This window comes from Mustelus asterias, chromosome 18 (assembly GCF_964213995.1).
Source record: "Mustelus asterias chromosome 18, sMusAst1.hap1.1, whole genome shotgun sequence".
Lineage (NCBI taxonomy): Eukaryota > Metazoa > Chordata > Chondrichthyes > Carcharhiniformes > Triakidae > Mustelus > Mustelus asterias.
The window spans coordinates 50,123,136-50,131,675 of NC_135818.1; the positions used below are offsets into that span (position 1 = coordinate 50,123,136).

General features: G+C 44.9%; 1 protein-coding gene across 1 annotated transcript in view; it reads right to left on the bottom strand.

Annotated features, from left to right (window-relative positions):
- The window catches only part of samd4a (sterile alpha motif domain containing 4A), a 188,024-nt gene extending 187,673 nt beyond the window's left edge, over positions 1-351 (bottom strand). Inside the window, exon 1 of the mRNA XM_078233900.1 lies at positions 324-351. The gene's annotated coding sequence lies outside the window, so the exon portion shown is untranslated. The remainder of the gene's footprint in view (positions 1-323) is intronic.
- Between the last annotated feature and the right edge of the window lie 8,189 nt (positions 352-8,540).

Genomic DNA, 8,540 nt, shown 5'->3' on the forward strand with positions numbered 1-8,540 from the left:
AACACGCGCCACAGATGTCGGTTTGAATTGGAAGCCAAGGTGAAGTTTCTCCGGCCGCTTTTTGGTTAACGGCGGCGGCCGCCACCCGGCGCCTCAGGAGCCGGTGCCGCCTCCGGTGCCTCAGGGTCCGGGGCTGCCGCCTCAGCCTCCGGTGCCTCAGGGGTTGTTGCCGCCGCCGCCACCCGGCCTCCGGTGCCTCAGGAGCCGGGGCCACCTCCCCAGACTCCGGTGCCTCAGGGCCCGAGGCTGCTGCCGCCGCCCGGCCTCCGCGCCCCCAGCCTCCGGTGCCTCAGGGTCCGGGGCCGCCGCCGCCCAATGTTTACCTGTTGCTGTGGAAAGCGCAGCCTGAAGCCTCCCCGCGCGCGCGGTGTGTCCCAGCACGTGACCAGGGTCAGCCGCCAGCCCCGCGGCTCCCTCCCTCAGCCAACCTCCCACGGAGTTGCTCGGAGCGAGTGGCCATCTGGACTGCAACATCCCAGGAAATTTTTTTTAAAAACATGCAACTAATGTATTATCATAGAATGGAGTAGAATCCCAACTGTTAAATCTTAATTAATAAGGGAGCAGGGGTTATGGGGGAAAAGGCAGGAGAAAGGGGATGAGAAAAATATCAGCCATGATTGAATGGTCCAACAGACTCGATGGGCCAAGTGGCCTAATTCTGTTCTTAAATCTTATGGTCTTACAGAGCAGTGGAGGCCATTTGGCCTGTTGAGTCTACTAATCACTGTGCCGTCAAGCCACCCATGTACCACCTCCACAGGAACATAATATCTCTATTTCTGATGCATAAACAATACATGAGAAAACATCCTGTTAAACTTATTGTCTCCCTCCCCTATCTGTAACTGCAACACTTGTTTTATTCATTTGTGGGACATAGGTATTGCTGGTTGGTGGCACAGTGGTTAGCACTGCTGTGTCACAGCGCCAGGGACCCGATTTTTGAATCCTAGCTTGGGTCACTGTGTGGAGCAGAGTCTGCACGTTCTCCGTGTCTGTTGTGTGTTTCCTCTAGTGTTCCAGTTTCCTCCCACAGTCCGAAAAAGACATGCTGGTTAGGTGCATTGGCTATGCTAAATTTTTCCTCCGTGCACCCGAACAGATGCCGGAGTGTGGCGACGAGGGAATTTTCACAGTAACTTCATTGCAGTGTCAATGTAAGCCTACTTGTGACACAAATAAAATAAATTTTAAACTTTAGCATTTATTGCCCATCCCTAGTTGCCCTGGAGAAAGTGGTGGTGTGCTGCCTTGAAACACTGCATTTAGTGCGCTGTGGGTTGGCCCACAATGTAGTTAGGGAGGAAATTCCCGGAATTTGACCCAGCAACTTTGAAGAAACAGTGACATATTTCCAAGTCAGGATGGTGAGTGGCTTGGAGGGGAACTTTCAAGTGGCACGGTAGCACAGTGGTTAGCACTGCTGCTTCACAGCTCCAGAGACCTGGGTTTGATTCCCGGCTTGGGTCACTGCCTGTGTGGAGTTTGCACATTCTCCTCGTGTCTGCGTGGGTTTCCTCCGGGTGCTCCGGTTTCCTCCCACAGTCCAAAGATGTGCGGGTTAGGTTGATTGGCCATGCTAAAATTGCCCCTTAGTGTCCTGAGATGCGTAGGTTAGAGGGATTAGTGGGTAAAATATGTAGGGATATGGGGGTAGGGCCTGGGTGGGATTGTGGTCGGTGCAGACTCGATGGGCCGAATGGCCTCTTTCTGTACTGTAGGGTTTCTATGATTTCTTTCTATGGTGGTGTTCCCATGTATCTGCTGCTCTTGTTCTTCTAGAAGGAAGTGTATGGAAGGTGCTGTCTGAGGACCTTTGGTGAATTGCTTCAGTGCATCTTTTAGATAGTATACACTGCTGCTACTAAATGTCAGTGGTGGAGGCAGTGGCTGTTTGTGGATATGGTGCCAACAAAGCAGGCTGTTTTGTCCTGGATAGTGTCATGATTCTGCATCCTTTCCTTCTCCCCTATGTACTCTATGAACTGTATGTTTTGTCTATATAGTGTGCAAGAAACAATACTTTTCATTGTATCCCAATACATGTGACAATAAATCAAATTTAAAACATTTTGTGGTATATGCCAATGTCAGCATTTTCAATGTTTTTGAAAGCAAGCTTTTATGAATTAAATTTATTTTGATGCACATTTGAGCTTTGTTAACAAAATATTATTTGTTTACACATTTAAGTATTTTTGTATAGCTGGCAACACCATTTCAGAATGTAGCCAGTTTTAATTAAGATATGGGTGTACAGAGTACATCCAGCACTTCTGGGCCATTGGCTAAGGCATATCGTTACTTGAGCAGCTGGAGCAACGCCCTGTAATGTCTACTTCATGATAGTCATGAGAGATTTGCTACACCACAATAACATGCGTGCTTGCAAAGTGACTGTAATATAACTCTAAACCCGCCCATGGAGAAACTATACCCAGGAGACAGTGTTATGAGCGCAAAAGAATATTATGACAGGGATTCTACGATCTCATTCACCCTACCGGCAGGAACAGAGAATTTGGCACTCAGCCAAATCTCCATGCACTACAGTGAGATTGGAGAATCCAAGCCAGTGGTGAGGTCGGAGAATTCTGGCCTGTGTTTCTAGTGTAATGTCTTTATTGAACTGAATGTAAGATGGCTGCTGCAGAGAGTCCCTCATGGTGGAGGACACATGACTACAGCAAGCCAGATAGGATATGTAGCAATGATTGCATTTCAAATCGCAAATAGCCCCTTTTCCTAACAAAAAGATAAATCTGCATACAGTATCATGTGTAACTGAGTTACCCAAGTCGCCTACTGTACCATAACTGTTCTCATGCATTAACAAACTCTTGTCAGTCGCTGCACATGCATTGCATATGGAGTTGTTAAATCCTACCAGTCTCTTAATACGTGCATCTTGTCATTGGCTGTTCAGCTGGTGATGTTCCTTTTCTGGGGAGTGTCATTCCCATGGCATTTGTTGTTGCCATGGTAACAGTTGTGTTCAATTTCCATTCTTGGATACAGGTGGACCTCTGGGACTGATGGTTGTTCTGTACTCTGCAGCTGGTGAGATCCCATCTTCCTTGCCAGCCCATCTGCAGTGAAGAAACAGCTTCTCTAGTTGTCCGTATGTGTCTGCGGTGCTGCCGGTATATTTGGTCGTTCACTTACACAACATTCTATTCAAGTGACAACTGGTCTATGCATGCCCCAAGTTACCACATGGGCTGACTCCTGTTGAGTGCTGAAGGTTTATACCCCTGACTGACTCTCCAATGCTCAACTCTGGGAATGGTTTAGCAGTCTTGTCAAAATGAAATTTAACTTCCTGTCATTTCACCTTGTTTTGTTTTAAATTCATTTATGGATGTGGGCGTCGCTGGTTGGGCCAGCATTTATTGACCATTCCTAATTGCCCTTGAACTGAGTGGCTTTTTAGGCCATTTCAAGGGCAGTCAAGAGTCAACCACATTTCTGTGGGTCTGGAGCCACAGAGTTGGCACAGTGGTTAGCACTGCTGCCTCACAGCGCCAGGGACCCGGCTTGGGTCCCTGTCTGTGTGGAATTCGCACGTTCTCCCCGTGTCTGCGTGGGTTTCCTTCAGGTGCTCTGATTTCGTGCCACAGTCCGAAAGATGTGTTGGTTAGGTGCATTGGCCATACTAAATTCTCCTTCATTGTACCCGAACAGGCGCTGGAGTGTGATGACTAGGGGATTTTCACAGTAACTTAATTGCAGTGTTAATGTAAGTCTACTTGTGACACAAACGTTAAACTTTTAATGTAGGCCAGACTGGACAAGAATGGCAGATTTCCTGCCCTAAAGGACACTAGTGAACCAGATGGGTTTTTATGACAAATAACAATATTTATTGAATTCAAATTCCACCATTTGCCATGATGAGATTTGAACCCAGGTCCCCAAAGCATTACCCTGGGTTTCTGGATTATTAGTCCAATGGCAACACCACAATTCCACCATCTCCCTCTTCACTCACTTCTATAGTAACTACTGGTTTCAGTAGCTTTTGTGTTATTGGAAGAGTAGTTGGGGTGTGGTGTGACATCAGTCTTTGGACTGAACTGCTTTCCATGCCTTCAGTCGGTGTATTTCTCCACTCAAGGATTGCCTTGTATACATCTGTGCTAGATTTGCTTGATTTCTTGATGATTCTTTTGGTTTTTCACTACCGCCTCAGCTTTTCCATTTGTCTGGGAATAGTGCAGAGATGATGTATAATGTTGTATTTCCCAATCTTTTGTGAAGTGGCTAAATTCTTCACATGTGAACTGAGGGCCATTGTCACTCATCACAATGTCTGGAATGCTATAATGACTAAAGTGCGCCTTCAAGCATTCTACTATCTTTTTTGTCATCATTGATGTCAGCTGGTCTAACTCCCAATAGTCTGAATAATCAATTCCTGCTATTGTGAAGAAGCATACTCTGTTTCATCCATGGTCTGTTGGGGATGCCATGCATCATCAACAGCTCTGTAGTTTGGTTAGCTTTATACTCATTACAAGCACCACACAGGCTAATGTGGTCTTTAATTTCATTGCTCATGTTTGGCCAGTGCAGCACTTCTTTTTCCTTCCTCAGACTCAATTCAATTCCTTGATGGCTTGCATGGATGCACATCAGCATTTCTCCTTATGTCTCCTTCGGGATGATGACGCTATTTCTTTTGTACAAAATGCCATCTTGGGCTGTCAATTCATCTTGGTATGCCCAAGTGCTCTTGTGACCACAGGTATGTCCTTGATGCTCTCAAGCCATCCTTTCATCACGTCTTCTTGCAGTACTTAGAGAGATGCATCGTGTTGGGTAGTTTGCTTGATTTGAGCAAGGTGCTTGTCTATCAGATTCACTGTCTGCTGGGTTGATGATTTACAGGGCAAACTAAGCTGCTAACTCACGTGAATCTGGAAGATTTCACGTTCCTTTGTAGCATCCTCAACTTCTTTCATGGGGAGCACTGATCTTGACAGCATGTCTCGAATGGATATAGAACATAGAACAGTACAGCACAGAACAGGCCCTTCGGCCCACAATGTTGTGCCAAGCTTTATCTGAAACCAAGATCAAGCTATCCCACTCCCTATCATCCTGGTGTGCTCCATGTGCCTATCCGATAGGCACATGGTTTCCTCTGTTTCCTTTGCTTGTATATCACGTCCAGATTATATCTCTATAAACAAAATAACATTCTTTGCAGACGCTTTGGAGCAGGCAGTAGGAGTTTGAGAAAAATGCTATGAAATACCTTGTTGTCAGCCTCCACTTTTACTTTGTCTCTCCCAAGCAGGTACTGATGAAATTGCTCACAAGCAAAAACAGTAACGAGGCACTCTTTCTCAATCTGAGCGTATGGTCGTTCTGTTTGGATGCAAATGTGACTGGTTGTCCTTGCTGCATTAGAGTTGCTCCACAATCTGTTTCACTGACATCACACTGCAAGGTGCCTTCCATCATTAACATCTAGTACTTCAAAATTGATGGCGTTAACGCTGGTGTTTTTGTCACGAGTTGTTTAATTTTAGTGAACGCTGTTTCTTGTTCTGTGCCCCAATATCACTGCACTTCCTTGGCAGTGAGGTTGTTTAATGGTTCACACTCCAATAACAAATTAGGCAAAAATTTTGCTAAATAGTTCATGAATCCAACAAATCATTGCACTACTTTCACACCTGTTGGTCGCTGCATTGCTGCTATAGTTCTCACCTTGTGATGTGGAGATGCCGGCGTTGGACTGAGGTAAACACAGTAAGAAGTCTAACAACACCAGGTTAAAGTCCAACAGGTTTATTTGATGGCAAAAGCCACTAGCTTTCGGAACAGACTGTTCTCTGATGAAGGAACAGCCTGTTCCGAAAGCTAGTGGCTTTTGCTACCAAATAAACCTGTTGGACTTTAACCTGGTGTTGTTAGACTTCTTACTGTAGTTCTCACCTTGTCAGGATCCGGGTGAAGACCTTTTGCTATCAGTACATGGCCTATGTACTTGACTTCAGGCATCTTCAATTGCAATTATTTCTTGTTCAGCTTCTGATTCATCTGGAAAGCTTTCTCTAGCAGTCATATTAAATTCTGATAATGGTCAGCCAAGACCTCTTCCATTGTGTCTCCACATCCATAGATTAGTAGATCATCCACTATGGCTTCCAATCCAGGAAGATCACCGACACTCTCGTGCTGTCTGCGTCGATACTTCTCTGGAGCTGCGGAAATGCTAAACAGAATGCACACCTATCTGTATCTCCCAAACAGTGCCCAGAACATTTTAGAAAGCTGCTGCCTTCATCCAGCTTCACTTCACATCCAGGGTAGTAAAGATCCTTGCCTTCGCAAGTTGTGGCAAAATTATTTCATTGGTTGGCATAGGGTACTGAGATCTCTTCAGCACTTTATTTAAATCCCTTGAGTTTAAGCATATTCTCAACTTTCCTGGTGGTTTCAACTGCTGCTTTGCTGCTAATCCAGTCTATAGAAGTTGTCACTTTCTTGATTACATCCTCCTTTTCCAGCTCTTCTATCTTGCTTTTTAGGCTTGACTTGAGCTGAGCAGCTGGAACTCTTCTTGGCAGATGCTGAATTGATCTCATCTACTTTGAGATGATATTCTCCAGGTAGAGATCCAAACCCTGTGATAAACATAAACATAAACACATCTATAATCTGTTCAGTGGCCAATGTTTTGTGTGCTGCGACACATTGTAAATCTCGTTGGCACATTTAGGTTACTAGTCTAAGCTCTAGATTTGCTCCAGCTGAGCTGTATGGCTGTTGTGTACTCTCTTTGATTTGGGACTCCAGATCTTCAATCCAGCCTTTTCATTAGGCTCTCAGAATAACTTGTCTTCTCAGTATCATCCCATCACATAATCTCAACCTTAGTCTCGAGGGCTTCATTTTTGGATTATGTTGAGCCACTTCACACAGGCCTGGGAGGGTGATGATGTTGAGTGACACACCTATGTCTATCTGACACTTCACGTTGACTTGATGCTCTCCTTCTGTGGTCATCATTCTAACAGTCACAACCATTCATCACCTATAGATTTGACAGAACCAACCTTTTGAACGGTGTATAGAACTTCATCAGACACTTTGACTGATATCTTTCCAGTGGCTTTGAAGAAGAGTCACAAAGATGCTGCCAGATCTGCTGAGTTCTTCCACCATTTTTTGTTTTTATTTCAAATTTCCAGCATCCACAGTATTTGCTTTCCAATGGCCATGTGTATGGGTTTGTTTTGCTTCTTTCTAGCCAAATACTTGTTGTGAAATGATTCAGCTTCTCACAGTTAAAACACAGTTTTCCCCACGCTGGACACTCCTGCTTTTCCTTTGTATGATGTTCTCCACAGTATTCGCATTCTGCCCTTCAGCCTTGAATGTCTCTCAGCATAATATATCTCCTGTTCTCCCATTCATGTACTCTAATGTATTACAACATCTGCATTTCTGCACACATCTATTGCTTTCTTGAGAACAAGTTTCTCCTCTCTCAGTTAGACTTGCCCTTGCTGTTGGATCTCTAATGTCTCTGTAGCTTATTTATTAACCTATGGAGGGCTGTCCACATTCTCACTTTATTCTCCCTTTCACTACCACCCCATCACCTATCACTTTGCCCTTTTCTGCCCTTCTTGGACCTCTAGCGATTACTAAGTGTTTTCCATGGTTAAAGGGTTTGTACATGAACTTGGAATCATCTGCTATTACAGCAGCATCCTTCACCTTTGAAACCTTTGTTCCTGAATAGAGATCTCGATATTAATTGGGATTGTTTTTGAATTCCATTAATAGAATCATTCCTCATAAATTCTCAGAAGAGAGTTCTAACTTCAAAGGTGTCAACCAGCAATCAAAGCCATTTGTTTAACTTGCTCAAATTTAATGACGGTTTTCAGGGATTGGTGAATTTTTGTCAGTATGCCTCATAACTCATATAAATTTGAAGTAGCAGTTTTAGCTTGTTCACAGTCTAAAAGCTTTCATAGAAATCATAGAAACTCTACAGTGCATTTGGCCCATTGAGTCTGCACCAACAACAATCTCACCCCAGGCCCTATTCCCATAACCCCACACATTTACCCCACTAGCCCCTCTAACCTACGCATCCCAGGACACTATGGCCACACTAAATTGCCCAATCAACCTAACCTGCACATCTTTGGACTGTGGGAGGAAACCGGAGCACCCAGAGGAAATTCATGCACACGCGGGGAGAATGTGCAAACTCCACACAGACAGTCCAAAGATGTGCGGGTTAGGTTGATTGGCCATGCTAAAAATTGTCCCTTAGAGTCCTAAGATGCGTAAGTGAGAGGGATTAGCGGGTAAATATGTGGGGGTAGGGCCTGGGTGGGATTGTGGTCGGTGCAGACTCGATGGGCCGAATGGCCTCCTTCTGCACTGTAGGGTTTCTATGATTTCTATGACCCGAGCCAGGAATCGAATCCGGGTCACTGGAGCTGTCAGGCAGCAGTGCTAACCACTGTGCCATCTCTAATAGGATACTGTTGGGGATGTGGACT